The following is a 21,798-nucleotide window of genomic DNA, read 5'->3' on the forward strand; positions in this document are numbered from 1 at the left end:
ATTGCTGCCAACTGTGGCCAGCAGGGCCTAAGTATCGGTCAGGATTCTCTGAGTATCTGTTGTCGAATATGATAATATTCTTGATTTTGCTATAGGAGAAGGAAAAAATGACTGTCGTTTCACTGGGTTATAGGTGGCGCCGTACTAGGCATATCTCGCTACCAAGTTACTTGCTCTTGCTGTTTGAGTAGAAACTACTTTGGTTACGATCTTTTGTTTTTTAGCTTTCCAAATGTCAAATTATGCGTCATATAGTGGGAAGCTGAACGAACCAAGGTAACCTATATTATCGTTAGATACATTGTTAAGATGTGTTCACGGAAGTCTAGAATATATAACTAAAATAGTTTTTACTATAACGAAGTAGCAGAAGCAAGTAGCATGCTGGTTTAGTGTGCCGGGACTTCAGGTGTGCCCCGCTGCTGGCAAACCAGACACAACCGGAGGAACTAGAAAACACGTTGCCAGATGAATTGAGATAAGACCGTCAAGCCAAACAATGGAAGATCAGTACTTCGATTAACCCAGATACACAGTAACGTACGTAGAACGGAAAGCAAATGGCCAATAGATGTTTTTCAACTTGTTTGGGACAGGAACAGAAGTACATTTTATCGGTCCTAGGTGTGGGAGGGCGATTACGAAAAGGAATAGATTAGAATTTAGTGAAACCAGGAGTGCAGACTTGGCGGTACCAAAATATAATAATAATATTTTTCTTGCATAAACATCGGTATGTGGTGGATACGAGGTCACTTGTTCTAAATTATACCTCGACACCATATTGGGTTTAAGGCACACAAACTCTGAGAAGAAAAAATATATAATCGTTTATGACAACATGATTGTGGTTATTGGGGTCAAAACGCTCAAGAGGTGACTGGGGTCATTGGTGCAGATTATTAGGTATAGGTGATAGGTAGTATTCTGTGTATGTGGCATCAGTATTGCAACTGGAGCATGTGGTGGTGTCCCAGGGCTGAGGCATGCAGGAAATGTAAGTGCAGGGGACACAAGCGGGTAGCAATCAACTCAGCGCCGATGTCGACATTGTGTATGCAGACCGAGGCAGGTGTCTGTGCCTTGGTGCGGTGAGCATTGTCGAGCCTGTTCGGCGTGCAGAGGCCTCGAACTGTAGCATGGACGGTGGTGGTGGTGGGGTGAATTCAAGAGGCTTAATAAAGAGTACTTGTACATGTACAGATTCTTGGAGCACCGTTGCATCAGGAATAGTGTCATTAATGCTAAGCGTTTGAGCTTGTAGGTAGGCAAAGTGGTGGCGCGTTCAGTGCGTTTTGCCGGCTTCGTGAAGGTTTGGTATTTTTGGGCCCTTGTTACGTCATGGAACAATGCACTTGGTCGTCGTCGACGACGACGTCGACTCGAGATCCATTCAACGTTCTTACACTCGCTTCACGCTGGGCCGCCTCTTGTCAAATGTGAATTTGAATAGCTAGCAGACGACTTCGCTTAATTTTAGACTTTCCCAAGAATATTTTAACAATGTATCTAATATTCGTATAAGTTCATCTTCTACTTGATCTTCACAGAGATTATGAATATATAACGCAAAGGTGATTTTATTTCCGGATGCTCGAAAAACAAAATATTGTAGCCGAAGTATTTTGAACAGTCACAGTTACGAGAATCGGAGGGTATAAGCTGCATTTTAGCGTCGTCGTATCAGATGTAGTTGATGATGCGTCTTCCCTTCACAGGAATTTCCGATGCAGTAGAAGTCTCATACAGTCAAACTTGTTTATACATATATATATATATATATATATATATATATATATATATATACATATATATATATATAAAGTAAGGTGTGTGTGTGTAAATTTATATAAAGTTAAGACTTGCATTAATGGTTTTCAGATAATCTTGCTGTGCCGGGCTTGAGCCCCCCCCCCCCAGTTGCTACTGTGTCTTACTAGAAAGGTGAAATATCTGACATAAGAAGATTATGTAAATGGTGAAATACGATAGGTTGTATTTTGTAGAAAGATGATTATTCCAAGAATTTGAAAATTTGTGCCCCCCCCCCTCTTCCGGATACCCTAAAGACTCGTTTCGCAAGTACCGACATTTCGCCGTGCGTCGTCCACGACACGACGTCGTGCTGTCACATCATGGGTATTTATGAACGCTTTCATACGTGTTCGTGACGTCTGAAAGCGTCCATAATTAAACACCCATGACAATTTGAGAGCTCGACGTCCTGTCGTGGACGGCGCACGGCAAAATGTCGGTATTTTAAAACGAGCCTTAGGGCCAGCGAATTATGTTGTGACGGTACACCTTGCAACTATCTATCAGTAGATGGGGTTGGTATGACCGCGCCAAAAGCTGACGGGAAATCCCATTACGTTGTTGTCCGGCTTGGGTCGAAAGTAACAGGAAACATTGAACCTCAACTTAACCTAAGAATTGAGGAGACAGTAAGAGACCATAAGGCCTAGACTAGGCAGTTCCAATCTCTCACCACCTTTGTTCGTATCTATAAATTTATAATATCTTAAAACAACCAATTCTTTTAGTGCTCGCTATTTCCTTATACACGCGTTTGGACATCCGAGTAATTTTTGTAATTATGGTTAATAGTGTTTCGTGTTTGCATTCACATGTCTATGGATTATACTCCTCCATTCAGTAAGTAATGAGAAAATGTTAGGAGAGACATTAAATATGATTTGATCAAAATATTTCATGGTGAAGTACACATATTCTGTAAAATGACTAACTGGCAACTCTCTATATTTGTAGGTCTGAGTGCATCGGTGAATGTGGTAAACCAGTTTGATACGGTTTGCCGATCTGTGAACACTTGTCAAGATGCAGGAAAACATGGAGTAACGTTACGCCATCAAATTTTGTGTTAAACTTAAGAAAACCAAACAAGAAGCTTATGGAATGTTAAAGGAGGCCTATGGGGATGAACAGATGAGCCAAGCAAGTTTCTATCGGTGGTTTAACAGATTTTCTGAAGGGAATGAACAGGTTGAGGATGAACCCAGATCTGGAGCACCGAAAAGTGCACGCAAGGAGGAAAACATTGAGGAAGTGCAAAGGTTAGTGATGCAAGACCGTCGAATATCTGTGAGGATATCTGAAGCTGTTGGTATTAGTATTGGCACAGTAGAGACAGTTCTGACAGAAGATCTGAAGCTCCACAAAGTCTGTGCCAAATTCGTGCCAAAGATCCTCTCCGACGACCAGAGGCAGTTTTGTGTGGAATGTTGCACTGACATTCTCGAAATGATAAAGGCTGATTCAGGTTTCCTGAAAAAGGTAGTGGCTTGCGACGAAAGTCGGTTGTTCACCTACGACCCTGAGAGCAAACGTCACAGTGCTGAGTGGAAGCACGTGACCTCCCCCAGACCCAAAAAGGCAAATATGAACAGGTCGCAAGAGAAGGCCATGTTCATTCCTTTCTTTGACTCCCAGGGGCCATTCACGTTGAATGGGATTCCTCAGGGTCAAACCGTCAATAAGGAATATTACCCTACTGTTATGAAAAGATTCAGGGAAAAGATGAGGAAGAAGAGGCCCCAGCAGTGGAGGAGTGGTCAGTGGTGGTTCCACAAGGACAATGCCCTATGCCACAAGTCAGCGCTGGTGACAGGGGAAGAAAGTGGTACAACGCCCACCCTACAGCCCTGACCTAGCCCCTTGCAACTTCTTCCTGTTCCCACGCATGAAAGACAGTCTCAGGGGAACCAGATTTCAGTCAACTGAGTTGAAAGAGACATCGGAAAGTTACCTGAGGGGACTAATGAAAAAGGGCTTTGAGAAGGTCTTCCAAGATTGGGAGAGACGCACGCAGAAGTGTGTAGATGCGAGAGGCAATTATTTTTTAAGGAGACAAAGTTTTTTAAGCTTATGAAAATAAATAGTGTCTCTCCTGACATCTCGTTACTTATTGAATGGAGGAGTATTGTTTAGTTTATTCATTTGATATTCTTGGTCAGTGCCCGTAATGTGTGCACGCTTGCTTACCTTTTGTACAACAATTTGTAGTCTACACTGGGTTATGTATGCGGCCTTTGATGCTAGTAGGTCTTAATTGATGTTAGCGTGTTCATTAACTTCGTGTTTGTGAACCCGATTTTGCATTAAAGGGGAAGATATGCTTGCATCTCGTGAGGATGGTGGTGGTATGTGTGTGTGGGGTGTTCAAGTGAAAATAAAAAGTCCATACGCCCAGAGTATACGTAGATTGGACAAAATAAAAATTGAGGCTGTGCTGCACTTTGTCAAAATTATGCATTGAGTGACGACCAGCTTTTTACTGTATTATAATTAGTGTCATCATCTAATGCATCCATATTTTTCTTTACTGTTATTATTTATTTTTTCCCAATCATATTTTCACATTTTCAATTTTTTGGGCATCAGTAACTAATAATTGAGTTTGATTTGAATGTTCTCCGTTATCAATATACTTATAAAATTCTGATCATCTTGTTCGTTATCTTGCTTGAAACCGTCTACTGAAGAAGTAATATGCCGCCACGACTGAGGACCAGCCAATCTGAAGAAGAGATCAGAAGATATGACGTCACAACTGAGGACCAGCCAATCAGAAGAAGAGACATGACGTCACGACATCCGCTCTGTGGGTCCCAAAGAACCCCAGCGCTGAGCGCGTGACGTCACAACTGCTAATATTCCAATTTGCCAATTTTTTATTTCCAATTTTCCGATTACATATTTTCTGACCATATATATATATATTTTCATATTCAGTATTTAAAAGTATAGCCAACTCCTGAATTAGCATCCATGAGGCATAATGAGTTGATTGGAATATTACGAACCGTATAAATCATATGATGCGAAGTGTTCCAAGCAACGACGACATGACGTCAAAATCTTCTGCATTGTCTTAATAAACATTTTATTGACAATTTTATTAACAACGTATTTAGATTTTTATTTGACCCAACGGGTCACGGGTGGTCTAGTATGCTGTATTTCCGACAGAACCTGCGACTGGTGACTGGTTTTGTTCGAATCCCTGGAATTGACCTGGGACTCTTTCAAGCCAATCCCAGGTGCCTTTGGACTTGTTCCAAGCGTGGGCTGTAACGGCTTCCTTTTATATATACAGTATATATATATATATATATATATATATATATATATATATATATATATATATATATATATATATATATATATATATATATATATATATATATATATACACCGTCAGTGACCAGCGTTTGTGTTGCCATTCGGACGGGGAAACATTGCAAATACTATGTGCAGTGAAGAAGTATTTGAAATGGTCGCTAATGTCGATATATTTGCTGTTTATATTTGCATACATTCGTATACTTGCCCTGGTAATCGTAGAACTATATTGACTCTAGGCCGGTATCCAAACGTAATTTTTTTTTGGTATCGAAGAATAAATATATTCGTGTGCAACTGCCGATGATCGTTAAGTGTTCGTTTGAGTAGAAACGACTTCGGTGAATCTTTTGTTTTCCTAATCTTCAAGTGTCAACTCACTTTTGTATCGCATATTGAGAAACTGAATGACGAATTGGGATAAGTTAAACATATACGGATAATATTGTTGAAAAGTTGTTGGGGATGTCTAGTTATTTAAAATCGCAATATTCGCCGGGAATAGGCTTAGTGTGTAGCGGGTAATAGTCGTCTTTCTTCTGTCGCCAAAGTGGTGTAGTTCATATTACTATTTAATGTATATCTTATATTCTTTTATGATAATTATAAGTTACGCATTACGAATGGAAAATAGTGTATGAGTAGGCTTATTTAGGAACGTGCTTAAATGTTTGTTTTTGCTGAATGGATTTGCCTTTATTTGGAGTAGCACTGAAGTCTGAAAACCTTTGGTTGTGTTGAGGATACTTGAAAATGGCATTTCCATCGAACTTTGTGGATAAGCTACCTTGTTAGTGATTGCAATCTTCATCAGGTTTTGCCAATAAACTGGTGAAAAATGTTTGCTCTCCAATTCTCAAACTATAATATCGTAAATGATTCTTAGTCACATAGCCGTTGAATTTACAAATTATTCTATAGGCTGCCCTGCCCCCTATTATAGCAGTCTCGTTTCTTTCTGTAATTAATCATTCCTTGCAATTTCTCGAGGTAAGTCGAGAAGAGATCGTCGGTTGTCGTCTTCGTCGTTGTTGTTGTTGTTGTTCTTCGTTATTCTCTCTGATGTTTGACTCGGCGTTGTAATATCCTTCTTTCTTCTTGTACCTATTAATTTCGAGGTCATGATGAATACGCCGGTTTGTCTCTGTCGTCATCGTCGTTGTTATTTGTCCCACGTCGTCAGTGGATAATGACGCTGAAGCTACGGAGGAAGAAAACGGATCCTCTTGGTATATCCATAGATCCTCCTCCCCAGTTATGTTAGGATAGTGCCTGTGTAGTTCCAGAGCATAGTATTCTATAAATACCAAAGGGCAATTTTAGGACCCCCCCCACACACACACGCTTGCGCTTGGAGTGAAGATTGTACAAATGTGATGTTGTGGTGGGCATTCTACAGTTGATTATGGTTCGTGATATATTACCTAAGCTAAGCTAACTTAACCAAACATTTCTACCATTGTTTATGGCTTGATACATAACCTAACCTAATATATCCTAGCCTATGTTATGGTGGGGAGTCTACAGTTGATCATTGGGGGGGATATTGAACAATTGACCCAATATGAGTTTGTGAACGGCCAGTTAGTGGACTCGTGTAATCTGTTGTGTTTATTAAAGTGAAAAGTTTTTATTTGACACCCGCCAGGTTATGGAAAACGTAACTAGTTTTAATAATAATAATATTGTTGTTGCTTCCCGTACAAGGTGCACTGTGACGTAATCAAAACTCTGCTGGTTTCGCATTCGATTAATGGCGATACAGATCCCGCACTTATCCCATTCCCAGCAGTGACAATTTCCTGGCCCAACTATCCAAACGCAGAGGGGGGGTGGGGTGGAAACCTCTTGGTAGTCATTGATAAATTGTTTTTATTACTGTTGCTATTAATCTGAATTGGTGCATATTGTTTGTGTTATTGACTCCTTTTCTTTTTCTTCCAGGATGTTGTACTTCACCCATGTCAGGAACCATCAACACCCCTGTCGAGCATGCGCAGTAAGTGGTCTCGCTTCTATGTTTACGTTTTCGGACTAATGGACGCTAGCCGGCTTGTGACGATCAACCCGATGTATTTTTTTTTATTGTTGTTGTTGTCATTTATATTATTGTATTATTATTATTATTATTATTATTATTATTATTGTGCTAGAAACACAGATGCTACTTCAGCTTACTTAAAGGTCAGATATCAACAGATATACCATTCACTAAAAATCATCGAAAAAGTACTTTTTAAAAGCATACAAATAAAGTTTTTACCTATTACAGAAGAATTTATTCAGAAAATTCACTTTTAATTGCGCCTCGCATACCACTTTTCCGAAGTCTAGATATTCAGAATAACAATATTGTTTGTTTGGCAACTGTGACGTCACGAACGCGGAATTCCCCGAACCTTTCCCGAAGCGCACGGGCGGAATGTTTCGAATAGCAGACGACGCAACGAAATGAAGACAAAACTGTTTTTTGCCAAATTTGATAAGATGTAGATGGTGGAATTATATAGAATACTGTCAGTATGTTTTTTGATGTACATTAAACTGCAAATACACTTTGAAAGGTTGCCCACCTCTGCCGTAGTCGATCAAATACTACCCAAGAGGGTCTTTAATCTTTTTCCCAATCGCTTATGCATTGCATTAACTGGTGGTTGTTGAGGTGGAATGAATTAACATGGTCATTGAGCGAGATCCCAGTTACTAGAAGTGAGAGGGGACTCAGCAGGTACCCCATGCAGAGACCTTCATTATGATTATGGAATAATGAGTCGATAATCTGGGAAGCAGAATTAATTCACGGTATTTTTCGTTCCGATTTCGTGGGAATGTAACCCCCCCCTCTCTCTCTCTCTCTCTCTCTCTCTCTCTCTCTCTCTCTCTCTCTCTCTCTCTCTCTCTCTCTCTCTCTCTCACACTCTCGGATCACCTCATTCTCTCCCAAATGGGAAGTTAATGTGTTCGTGTGTGTTTGTGTTCAGTCTACACATACGTGTTACGGGTCGTTTATATATTGTATCACACATCAATATAGTTTACAGGGCTCATGAGTGCCGTGGTGTAAAGTAGAACGAAAAGCGAATCGCGCGCACGTATATATGTGTGTGAGGTGTCTAGAAGCCGAGGTCAGGATTCAAGTGAAAACGTGCTCTTTGAGGGTTGAAGAATGTAAAGACCAAGGTAGTGTATTCACCATTGAGAGAGGCATACTGGGAATGAAGTAGCAAGATCACTGGGGGAAATTATAGGATCTTTGTAATGTTGGTGGTGGGGTGGGGAGTGGAAGGATTGACGTGTGTGTTGATTGATCGCCCGTGCCACTGCATCTCAACCGTTTTCAATCCATTCATGATATCTCAACATTCGTAGGGTGCTCCCCTTCATTTTTCTCTTAAAACTCACCCCACCAGAGGAAAAATAGTAATATGTTGATGAAGAGAAAAACTTGGCTTTATTAGAAAGTTGACAAGCATATTTATCTCATATTTATTCTGCCAAGACCTTTTTTTAAGGTTCCTCACAATGGAAAGTTATGGTTCGTAACACCATGCCATGGCCACCCTCGGTTCTTGACATGGCTCCCTTGGAGGCCATTGCCCCCCCCCCTTCCCCCCAGGAGAGAACCATTGACCCATACCTCCCATACCTGACGAATAGAGGGTCTGGAGGTAACTAAACCCTACTCCAACATTCTGGATGAGAGGAAACGAGGAGAGCTGTCAGGGGTTGCGAGCCCTCCTTCTGTAGTATCCACTCCACCTTTTGTGAAGACCTTGAGGAAATGAAACAAAATGTGATCGAACTGGGATGCGGATTTCGAGACTAGTATCTGTTCCCAGGGCACCACTTCTTGGAGAAAGGATGCATTTCGGGGATTTTGAAGAGACTGTAGGTGAGGAAGTGCTTTCATGTGCTTCCATTTTCCCATGTGCTTCCATGTGTTTAAGGATATCGCGTGCTGGTGGAGTTGGGAGGTGGTCAAGGAGGGTAGCAGGCAGGGAAAGTAGAGTTTAAAAAGGGATCGACATTCTTCTTGGAGAGATTAGACACTAATCTTACAACCTGTGTTGCTCAGGTCCCTTGAGTTACCATTAGTCTTTTAATCGCATTTACTTGATAAAACAGTTCCTATCCTAGCCACATAATCGCATTTTCTAAGCAGTCAATATCATATAGTCATGGTGATTTCCCCCCCCCCTCTCTCTCTCTCTCTCTCTCTCTCTATCTGTGTGTGTGTGTACTTGCCCACAATTATAGAAACACTGGTAAACTACAATCTGTAACTCATATATCTCTCATTTGTGTAGTTGACTGTCCATCAAGGCGAATTTCTCTTTTAGAATATAACTGGGAAAGTTGGGTGTCCAAAAAAGTACATCAGTTTTTGTTATATTGAAGAAGTGGACCAGATTGGTCAGTTCGGACCAGTTCGTGGTCAGTAGTGGACAAAGAAGTACGACAGATCCTTTGTATAATATAAAAGTAGTTTTATGGAGGTAGAAGAAAGTTGTTGCAACGCCCACAAATACCTTATAGAAAATGTATTGTGTTCTTGGCGTGCATGATTTTGTACAGTGCCTTCCATAATGTGCTGGGGTAAAGTGTTGCATCCTGGAGTTATCTGCGATACGGTCGTCCAGCCTCTTCAAACAAATGTTCATAAGTACATACTGCTGTTTATAGGATTTTTTCTTCTGGAGGTAGAAAAGTGTACATATGGTTGTTGTGTAGTTTTCATCTCCTCCTCCTCGGTTTTCTTTTATGGGTTTCCTGCTAATGTTCTTGGGATGAATCTTCATGTGATTGACCAGAGGCAGTAGAGGGGAAATGTTATTTATTTCTGTTGCTTGAAGAGACTTAGTTTCTCAATATCGTGAATTAATCTAACCTTGCTTGACAGGTTTTATTTTATTTTTATTAATTATTTTTATTTATATTGTTTTTATGGTTTAATGCATAGGTCTGTGTATGTATATATATGAACATTATATATATATATATATATATATATATATATATATATATATAATGTGTGTGTGTGTGTGTGTGTGTGTGTATTTACTGAAGGTTTGAAGTAAAAGGTATACGTGTTAAGGGATTCGAAAAGACCCTAAAAGGAAATACAGGGGAAAAGAAATACGGAACACAACACTCGCTATTTAGTCTATTGTAAGGAAGAATTACTTGGAATTCTTTCGTTACAACCGGGTAATATCTCGGTATCTTCGAAACGGGAGAACTATGGCGACTTCGCCCATTTTCAGGTTCAAGGTGTTGCCATTGTAACTGTACATGTCTATGTAGACCTATTTACTACTCTATCTTTCTCACGCGCTTCGTTTTTGTTTTGTTCCCTTTATTTATATCGTCTCTATTCCCGCTCCCTTCATTTTCTTTTCACATTGTTTTCCACAGTTTGTAAAAGGCCTCATTTTTAATATCTATAATTACTTTCTCGAACAAGAAAATTCCTGCCGTTATTTCATCAGGCAGTATCTCCTTTCAACTTTTCATCTTGTGCGTCGTCGCCTCCCGATGGGTTTTCAGAGCACAGTGCTGCCAAGATCAGCTAACTCGATCCTACAAGAACCCGGGCGAGACCAGGTCGATAGCTCAGTGATGTCGATGTTCCAGCTCTCCAGGTCGTGTTTAATGGATTAGCGCACGCATTCACGCATGCATATTCTCAAGACAACATTCATTATCATAGATATAAGGAGATACTCTTCCTGACACACTATTCGTCTACATTATACTCCTCACCTCGGTTCTCTATGCATCTCTTCCGCTTTCATCGCATTTCCTTTTCTCTGTTTACTTACCATATTCTTTCTCTTTCTTCACCTCTCATCTCATTTCCTGACCTATACATTTCTCTTTTTACTTTGTTTCTCCTCGCATTTCTTCCCATTTTCCCTCTCCAACCCCTTTAGGCTCTCGTCTCGGTTATGCTGTGGCTGGCTTGCTATTTGCATCCTCCGTTTTCTTTTCCCACGTCTTCTCGCCTCCCGCCTCCATATTTTTCTTAAGTTGGCGTAGCACTAGGCTTTTCTCGCTACCAGCTTTTGCTCCTTACTTTTGCACTTTGCTTTGCTATCAGACTCTCCCGTAACCGTCACAGGTAATGTTTTGCTGGTGATTTTACGGCTAGCGAAAATAATAGCAAAGCCCTTTCAACGTGGCTGTGTTTACAAAGGAGTCTATTACTGCGGTAAAAAAAAATCATATTGTTTTAATGCGTTAGGTGTGTAGTGGCAAAGGTAATAAAGAAGACCAAGTATAAACAATAATATGCTTATTGAATCCTATTTGCATTAAAAAACCCAAGGAATGACGGGTTATTTGAGCATTCAAGTGAGTAGCATAATTTGCCGTTGGCCTTCCCAGCAGTATGAGCAGTATGAGTCGGCAGGATGCTACGTACTTTGGATACCAAAAATCAAAGTGAGTAGGAAAAGCAAGTAGCAAGCTAGCGAGCAATGCCTAGTGTAGCGTCACCTTTATTCAGTCCCATATTTTTTTTCTCGCCGCCCTTGCAATGTGTTCCTATCGCTTGTGTTTTCTCACCCCCCCCCTCCCCTTCATTCCTCTCCTCGTTCAACCTGCACGCCGACATTTAGGACATTGGTCACTAAACTATGGTCCGCATGTGATAGACTGTATATATATATATATATATATATATATATATATATATATATATATGTGTGTGTGTGTGTGTGTGTATGTATAACGGAGTAAATCACTCGTCACAGCGGTGTCGGGAGCACCGTAAAAAGGTTTATGACGTCAGAAGTTTACCTTGATTCCATCTTAGTCAAAGATCACGTGTTCTTTTGAACCCTCGTTTGCGTTATCAGTAGGGCGGTCGACTGCTATGTTGAAATTAATAGATTATTGTCGTTTCTATTTTATTTATTTGTTTATTCATTTTTGTGTATTGGTAAAGTAATACGAGAAGATCTGTGGGAGAATGATCCAAGCGCCACTGGCCGCCAGACCCTGATTTCGTGCTCAACCAGCCGACCTGGGCTTACCGCACCGCCTGGTAGGAGTTGGATTCGTCTCACTCGACCATGATAATTCAGAGACGAATCCATCTCCCAGGAAACCCAGGGTCGGCTAGTTGTGTACGAAATCAGGTTCTGCTGGCCCATGTCGCTTGGATCACTCTCCCACTGAGGTACTCGTATGTTGTCCTTATTTTTTTTGTGCATCCACACAAAGTGCCTATGCTCTACCCTACGCTCGTTATTCTCTCGGTTATTTGACCCATTGTGACATAGTTTGGTGACCACAGTGTTAGGAAACCACAAATCGAACGTAAAGTCAACTCCATCGCCGTTTCACACTGGATAGAAATGACGTCGGTTACAATCTTCATTCATTAGTATTTTGACTCCCCAAATGCAACTTTTACGTCTTATTTTGAGATGCTAAATAACAAACTGAGAGAAATTAGACATATTGAATATGATATTGTCGAACTTTTCTTATGAAGAGTTCCGTAAACAAGATCGTTTTTTAACTTCGAACTTGACGGCTAAGTGCAAGGATGGGCAACCCTTGGCACGCGTGCCAAACCTGGCACACTAATGACTTTTTTGTGCATTCGAAACCCAGAACTTATATTATAATTCTTCAGCTTCTATTATATGACCATTGGTAGCCGCATGCTGCACTGGGTAACGGATTGGGGACCTATTCATATGTATGCCTATCATATATGTTTCTCTGTTGGCACGCTGAAAAAAGGTTGCCCACCCCAGGCCTTGTGGGAAGAGGCACCCAACGAGAGACGGAAATTCTTTTTCAGTGGCCAAGTGCAGCGGGCGGACAATATATCTTCATTAAGGGATTTATTGGCGCGATCGGTGGCCATTGCTGAGGGTATTTTTGTGTTTCCGAAGTTCTGTATACAGGGACTCGAGTTTGTGTGTATGTGTTATTCATCATGGTCTTGGATCACGTGTTGGACTCGTGATCGACAGTTATATTACCCTTCCGAGTGAGAGCTCATATATGACCGAACTATGGGTAATGCTGTGACTTTACATGCACACATATACCCAACTCCCCGCCCACGAGAGTTGGAGTAACGACTCGCTGTGCAGCGATACTGAATTTATTTCAGCCCTGGGCGGGATTCGAACTCGGACCGATTTAGTAGCCGTTGCGCTGTCGAGTCTGTGTGTGTCAAAAATAGATATACATATATGGTTAATAATTATGTCAAGATAAACGCTTTAAATTGGCCGCATAGATGTTTACATTATCTACGTAAGATACAATTTGACTTTCATCAATCATACACAGATATACTGTAACTTAGAATTTTAACCAACTTATACGTGACGACCGGCAAAGTTTCAAGAACACCCTGGATTTCTGGGGAGGGGGCGGGGCAAATGCATCCCCTTTGGACGCATATCAAGTAGAAATATTACCATAATACGCCAGCTTGTGGTGTGCCAAGTAAAGTTCATATTTGTCAGATCAAATTGTTCCTAAATAGGAAGCGTGGTTAAAACGTTCATTGCTATACAAATGAATGTTTATCTATACCAGTTTTATGAAATTATTCTTACACGATGTTATTATAATGGTTGGAGAGCATTTTGGTTTTAATTATATAGTGAAGATACTTTGATGATTAGTACAGTTATAAAGTTGGTACATAAATGTGTGTTATGATGATTATTGTTATTATTATAATTTAGTATTATTAATATCTATTTTATTCATTTATTTTTCATTTAATGTTTTTATTTGTTTGCATTTAATCAGAAATAACTTTTATTTCTAACTTCTTGTAAGAGAAAACCGTTACACTTGGGAACCAATAACATGACTCCTTCAACAGTTTTGATTTAAATATTACGTAACACCATTTGTAATAAGGTGGCCAAGTTGAGCATACTAATTTAAAATAAGCAGTAGAGGAGACTGCAAGAGACCATAATGCTTATACTTTGCAGTTTTGTCTATTACCACCTATCATTCCATCCGTAGTTATCTTGCCTCTTAAAACAGCCAATAGTTTCAGCGCTAACTACATGGTTACTAAGTCTATTCCATTCTGTTGGTAAACCAGTTCTTGCCTATTTCCTTCCTAAACGTAAGTTTATCGTTTAAGAGGTGCAGTAATAGAGTACTTGGGACGTGGCAAAACCCACGCCGCAGGAAAGCTACTTGCAGGGGAAAATAAAACATTAGCTTATCGGCGAGGGAGAATGGGAGGGGTCCATCCGGGCTAAGTGTGGGTCTGGCAAAGGAGAAACAGGTTGGGAAGATTGTAGTGTCGGTTTCTCGAATCCTGCTGTGAATGTGTTGTGTCTTGCTGCACTGCTTCTGACCCGGTTAGTGGGTAGAGAACAGGAATGGACTTTAATCCGCAAGGAGCTAAGACACTGTAATATGGACAACAAATGGTTGTGGGAGATTGTAGTGTCGGTTTCTCGAACCCTGCTGTGTGCTGTGTCTTGCTGCATTGCTTCTGACCCGGTCAGTGGGTAGAGAACAGGAATGTACTTTAATCCACAAATCTAAGATGAAAGAGACAACAAATATATGTTGGATGGAAGTGGGAAATTGCAGTGTTAGTTTCGTGGGCCCTGCTCTGGATGTACTGTGTCTTGCTGCATTGCTTCTAAACTGGGTAGTGGGCGGGAGACGGGGTGACTTGTCATCTACAAAGAGCGAAGGTATAATAATAAAAAAAAAATGGATATGGAATGGGTGTATGACTTGGTTAGATATTTCCCTTATAAAGGTCAAGAAGCCTTTTGGTATAAAGATTAATAAGTTATTTCTCTCTCAACCCGTGGTTCGCAGAAAGTTGCTCGGGGTTACTTGACAGCTGAAGTTAAATATATGTTGATAGTAAAGTAACGACATTTTCATTCCTGCGTGTGTATCATTTTGATTTGCATGTGATGCTAATGCTTCTGCTTAATAAAGTCATTATAATTTGAACCATTTGGTGATATCCATTGCAGTACTGGTGTATATTGAATTAGTCTTCATATATTACCGTTCTGTATACGATGTCAGGTTTATTAGGGTACGGGTGAATGACTTGCCGCACTTAAACGGAGAAAGTTACCACTAGGTTATGGAGTTGCCAGTGTTTGCTGTTGTTGAAGTTTTTGCTCCCAATCTATTGAGGAAGTTCAGGATTTTTTCTACTTCTGCTTCAATTTCTAATTCTCTTCCTTCTACGTCTCTCCTCCTCCTCCTCCTCTTCCTCTGTTTCACCTTCTTTGTCTTCTTTTCCATCCTCATCTGTTTCATCTTCTCCCTTTTCTGTTTCTTCTTCATCGTCTTTTCTTTCTTATCATCTTCTTCCCAAGTCTTCAGTGATGTCATTGTATAAGAGAACAACACATTTGTGTTGTATTCTTATCAACAGCTACCATTGTTTTACGAATTTGGCCCAACGATATACTGATCACGTAGTACATACAGTTAGTGAAAGGCGCCATTCCACGTGAGTATTGTTGCCAGATTAGCTGTCATTGTATTTGTATCTAAGCGAAGTTGACTGGCATTGTTTATCCTGTTTTAGTGGAAGAGATACTAAGGTTCTTTGTGAGTTTAGTAGATTGGTAAGAATGAAGTAATCTGTAAACCGGTCGAGCGGCAGGGCAGGAGGTTCTTCGCCAGTCCTCTTTATCTCTCACCCTCTCACGTTCACCCCCCCCCCCTCTCTCTCTTTCTCCTCTCTCCCTCCCTCCCATTCTCCATTTCACTTCTTCTCTTTCTCACTTCCTCTATCTTTAACTCTCCCAAAACCTCTCACCGAAGGGAAGGAGAGGGAGGGAGGTTAAAGGAGGCTGGGGTGGGGGAGTCTGTATGTGGCAGGAAGGTACACAACAAAACACTTAAGCCGCCCGTGCGTGGGGCCGGGACAGCCCACGGCTCTCCTTCCAGATCGAATTGGGAACATTCCCCCCGGAATTGCAAGGGTCGTTGTTATGACCAGACCAGACCCGGTATCCTGGCAAGGCGTTGGTTCTGGTGACCGTTTGTGATTCGGTTTAACGTCGCGAACATTCCTTGGTTGTACGTCGCGAACATTCCTCGGTTGTACGTCGCGAACATCCCTTGGTTGTACGTCGCGAACATACATTCCTCGGTTGTACGTCGCGAACATTCCTCGGTTGTACGTCGCGAACATCCCTCGGTTTAACGTCGCGAACATTCCTCGGTTGTACGTCGCGAACCATCCGTTAACGTCGCGAACATACATCCCTCGGTTAACGTTGCGAACATCCCTCGGTTGTACGTCGCGAACCACTCTATCAAGAGGCGAGGAACGGTGCCTCCTACAGAGGATTTAGTAGCGTGGGATTTAGCGAACCATGCCCTTAATCCAAATCGCTGGTGTCACCTCGACTTCCGCCGCACGTAGCGACGCTCTAACCCGCTCGGCCAGTGATCGATTGTAGACGGTTTTATCTCGCCTCCGTCTAATTGCCGTTTCTGCCTGATTGTTCATCTGTCTACCTACCTGCCCACCTACGCAGTTACATATTTCATTAATATTTTATTTACCTACCTGCCAACCTACAAACCTACGGATCGTATTATTTGTCTAACTAAAGGATTTTTGTTAACGTAAATAGGCAGGGGTAAGGTTTTCATGCTCGCAAATTGGCAAAGACGAAAGGAAGGGGGGGTTGGTTGGTTGGAATGACGTATACCCTATGGGGTGACATAAGAAGAACACAAGGCATTGAATAAGACATACTTTCTTTCTCACGAGTCCAACACGTGATCCAAGACCATGGTGGTGGTGAATCACACACACACACACACCGCTCCTGTCCTGCATACTACAATTAGGCAAATGCACACACACTCACACACACACGCCATTAAAAAAAATCTGATAATTCATGCTTGGATAGCGTTAATTCATAATGCGATCAAATGAATTCATAACTTGTAACAAAAGGAAATACGCAAAAACAGGTTTATTAATAGGGTTATAAGACTGGAATAGAAGTAGTAACCATGATATAGTGAGCCTTATACACACACACACACATATATATATATATATATATATAATATATATATATATATAATGTATATATATATGATGAAATAACTTCGTGGATAGGAATGACAAGTGGTAAGGGTATGGAACTCCCTAGTGTAGGACTTATGGTCTCTTGCAGTCTCTGCCATTCTTATGTTCTGTATTTATGAGGTAACCTTATGGATGGGGATGACACGTGGTAAGGGACATGGAACTAACTAATGTAGATCTTATGGTCTCTTGCACTCTCCTCTGTTCTTATAGTTCTGTGTTCGATCCCCAATGGTTGCGGTTTACCTTGCACCCAAGGCACAGGTGGCAGTTGAGCGACAAGAGAGCTTTTCGAGGATTGTGTTGCATTATCTTCGTTTTGTGTCCTGCTCATGTTTTAATAAGAATTTCTTCTAACGAAGAACGACTGAGACAAAGAGTAGTCGTGGTGGAGGTAGAACCTCGTGTTGAGTTATCTTCGTTTTGTGTCCTGCTCTTGTTTTAATAAGAATTTCTTCTAATGAAGAACGAGTGAGGGAGACAAAGAGGGTGGAGGAGTTGCTGGTGGAAGTGGTGGTGGAGGAGGAAGAGTTAAGTTCGCTCCACGAAGAAAACGGGGTGGAGGAAAATATAAATATAAGGAAAAAGTAAGGAGAGAAGAAAATAAAGAGTTGAAGAAAAATAAAAAGAAATTAAGGAAAGCAAAATGAGAACATAAAGAGAAGACAGAAGAATAAGAACACGAGAACAAAAAATACAAAAAAAGGAGAAAATAAAAAGTAGAAATAGAAGAAAAATGATAAGAATGTAAGAAAAAGAGAAGAAAAAATAATAATATAAGGCGGAGAAGAAAACTGAAAAGTACAAAAAGAAAAGGCAGAGAAGGGGAAAATAAATAGTAATGTAAGAAGAAAAAAAAGAGGAGAAAAGGAAGAAGAAATAGAACAAAATCACAAGGAAAAGAGGAGAAAAATAATGAAGTTAAAGATGGGAAGAAGAAAAACACAAAAAGAAAGGTACAAGAAGAAAGGCGAGAACATTGAAACGTGTGGGAAACGGAACAACGGGCGGTTGAAGATTCTGGAGGTTCTGGCGGTGGTGGTGGTAGGGAGGGGGAGGGGTTGGTCGAGCGCCCTGCAGAGCTGAGAAGAGCGACATGGAAACACCGTACATAGAGCGCAGCTAAAGGAACCTTTGCGAAGGTGTGGTTGAGGGTGAAGGTCGAAGGTGAGATCAGAAGAAAATAAGGAAAAGAAGATGAAAATGATCAGAATAAGAAAAATGAGGAGGACTTGAGGTGTGGTTTGAGGGAGACCGGAGTGAGAAAGGGAAGAGTGATATCAGGTTCGACTCCCGCACTCCACACCGATTCCCAGCAGTGACCGTTAGTTACAGTATCCAAAGCGCGTAATAGAGCAAAGATAATGAATCCGGCCGAAGATTCAGAGCTTCCAGGCTCCTTATCTTTACGAAGCATGCTGTCTTCGCATTCGCTGAGCCGCGGGTTCGAGTCCCGCACTCCTCTCCGGATAGGACAACTGTAATGACATCGCACACAGCGCCACCTGGTTAGTTGGCTCCTCACCCAGGTTTCTGTAACTGGGAGTGCTTCAGCAATCAGAACGAAGTTCATCCGAGGTTTAGTCTTGTCGGAATTTGACGTTTGACCCCCAGATGGGGTTTAGGCCAAAGGCGAAATGAATTTCGATGCTAGGGCAGCGGGTGAGGTGGAATGCCGGTGGAGGTGGAGGCGGGGGTGGGGGTGGGGTGGAGCGAGACGGAGGCGACATGAGTAAACGGAAAAGTCTTCTTTGGCGTCTGGTGATAGAAGAAGGCAAAGGAACTACGGCAGAAGCTGTCACCTTTGCAGTTGTTTTCTCCACCTCCTCTTCTCCCCCCTTCACGCTCTCCTCTTCCTCCCCCTCCTCCTCGTTCGTCCTCCTTCTCGACTTCCTTCTCTCCTCCTCCTCCTCCTCCTCCTCCCCATCTCCTCTACCTCCCTCCTATTCATCTTGCTCCTCTCTCCTTCACTTCCTCCTCATCATCCTCGTTATGCCTCCTTTCCGTCCTCCTCCTCCTCCCTCGCTTCAATGCCCTCTCCCCGTCTCCTCTTCCTCTTTCCCTTTTCTCCGTTCCCCACATACTGCCTCGTTCGTTTCTGTTACTTTTATGACTTCCAGATGTCCAGATGCAACACGCGGACACACACACACACACACACGGCGCGGACTGTCTCAGACTGTCAACACGGAGGTGACGGCGGTACCTGGTTCGAATCCTGCCCAGGGCTGAAATTATTTCAGTATCACTGCGCTTCGAGTCGTTACTCCAACTCTCGTGGGCGGGGACTTGGGTGTGTGTGTGCGTGTAAGGTCATAGCATTACCCATAGATCGGTCATACGAGCTCTGAGCTCTCTTCCGGGAGGGAAATAGCTGTCGATCACGAGTCCAACACGTGATCCAAAAGACCAAGGTGAATACACACATCCTGTGTATTGTGCCGCCTTCCTTCGCCTTAGAAGGAAGACCTTACGCCTTACTCCACCCGAACGTCTCCTTACCACCCGGACATCCTCCTTACGTGTCTTCCTGCGTTGTACAACCTTGTATTTGGTATCGAATTCACAAGTTTTAAGCAGGCAATGCATTAGGGGTCGAGGGCGGGGGAAGAGTGACTTTACCGCCACCCCTATGGACCAGAGTTGCCTAGCGTTCTTTTTTATAACGGGAAACGAATATCCACCTTCTTCGTTAGACTGTTATCGCCTGCACGACTCGCCGTTTCCTATGCGATGTTTGTCCCAAGGATAGAAGCGCTGGCGGAGACCGTGTCGAACTCGTGAACAGGTGGTCGTGAGTTCGATTCCCGGGACCCGATGTGCTTCTTGCGTTGTTTCCCGACAGCCATGGCCAGGCGGGGAAGCGAACCAAAACATCGGACTGAAAAACCCAGCGGCTTGCTACAACTGACAGGGCTCGCATTACCAGCGGTTCCTCGCTTCCCACTTCTTGGGAATGGGAAAGTGATTTTGAGTATTGTTGCGAATTGAGGGATCGAGTTCCTCTTCCAGTTCCATATTTTAGACGACGTAAGAATGCTCAAAGATAAAATCTCTCTTTTTTTTTCTTCCTCTTTCTCTTTCTTCTCTCTGTCTCTCCTCTCGCTCCTCCCGCCTTTCATTTCTTCCCGTCTCTCTCTCTCTCTCTCTCTCTCTCTCTCTCTCTCTCTCTCTCTCTCTCTCTCTCTCTCTCTCTCTCACTCACTCACTCTCAGCGTCCTCAAGTGCACCATTTTCTTTGTTCCCATTGCCCTTGCAACGTCATTGTGCAGTGCGTCTAGCACGCAGTGATGGAGACGGGCTCTATCAATGGTATCTGGTCCTAAATCGCACTTGTAATAAATACCTCCATGAGCACATTAGACACAAAACTGTTGCACCAGATCCTCGTTTACTCAATTTCCATCGTTTTATATAAAAACGGAGGGTCATCACGGCCACTAATGCTGGTTTCGACTTGAGCACGGATATGTAAAGATGAAGCTTACGATCCTTGTTTAACTCTACACCAGTTAAAGTGGCAGGGATGCCCCTCTGTTTCTGGACGCTTCATATGATAAGAATAATTGTTATCACGAGTTTCAGTGTTTAGAAACCCACAGACAAGTAACAACCGGTAACTTTCCTCTAGTTCTCCCTCAGATCCTTGGGAAAGACGGCCTAATCGTCTTTTCTGATTCACCACGATTTTGGATCACGGACGTGTGATCGACGGCAATTACCCTCCGGATGAGAGCTCAGAGGTCATATATGCCCGATCGATGGGTAATGCTGTGGCCTTACATACACACACAGTCTTTGACTACTAGAGTTGGAGTGCTGGCTCGCAGTGCAGCGATGCTGAAGTTATTTCAACCTTGGGAGGTAATCTATCTCGGACCGCAGGATTAGCCCTCGCGAACGGTACCACTGAGGCGTGGTAATTCCTGTGTATTTCAAATCTAAAGATAGAGAGCCACTCACCAGTTTGTTATACTTTCCACGAGGTGGCCGCGTGATGGGAAGCGTGCAAGAGGGAGACCAGACAAAAGGTGGAGAGACGAGATTAGAGAGAAGTTTGCATGAGTGACATAACAGGTTGGCGCATTCAGTGGAGTCATGGAATGAAAGAGGCCTTTGTTCAGGATGGCTGATTGATTGATTGATGTTTATTAAGCACTACTTGGTCAAGTTATGTTTAAAGGCGTTATAGCACTGGGCTATTTTTCGTCCGGCTGTTGGGACAGATTTGTAGCCCACGACTTTAGGGGAGGAATATAATATGTCGGAGGAAAATAATTTTCCTCCAGCATATCAAACGACATTCTATGTACATTGTTGAGAAATAAAAATAGTTTGCCATTGTGGTTTTACTGTTGGAAAACGTTTCTGTAGGTGCGCGGTACCTCCGAATAATCGGAGGTAGGAGGTAAAATAACCCAGAGTGATAATCCTTCAAGTAGTGAGGGTCTTTCGATATTTGAATGTCCCGTGAGATTATGAGAAGAACATAAGAATGGAGCAGATTGCAAGAGACCCTAAGGCCTACACTAGGGAGTTCCATATCCCTTACCACCTGT

At 42.2% G+C, this 21,798-nt stretch overlaps 1 protein-coding gene across 13 annotated transcripts in view; it reads left to right on the forward strand.

Annotated features, from left to right (window-relative positions):
* Positions 1-21,798, forward strand: part of LOC143041147 (bromodomain adjacent to zinc finger domain protein 2B-like) — a 416,327-nt gene that overhangs the window by 177,014 nt on the left and 217,515 nt on the right. For all 13 annotated transcript variants that reach the window (XM_076212935.1, XM_076212934.1, XM_076212940.1 and 10 more), the window contains one exon: positions 7,087-7,141. The gene's annotated coding sequence lies outside the window, so the exon portion shown is untranslated. The remainder of the gene's footprint in view (positions 1-7,086; positions 7,142-21,798) is intronic.

This window comes from Oratosquilla oratoria, chromosome 30, assembly GCF_046742065.1.
Source record: "Oratosquilla oratoria isolate Oo_2021 chromosome 30, ASM4674206v1, whole genome shotgun sequence".
Taxonomy (NCBI): domain Eukaryota; kingdom Metazoa; phylum Arthropoda; class Malacostraca; order Stomatopoda; family Squillidae; genus Oratosquilla; species Oratosquilla oratoria.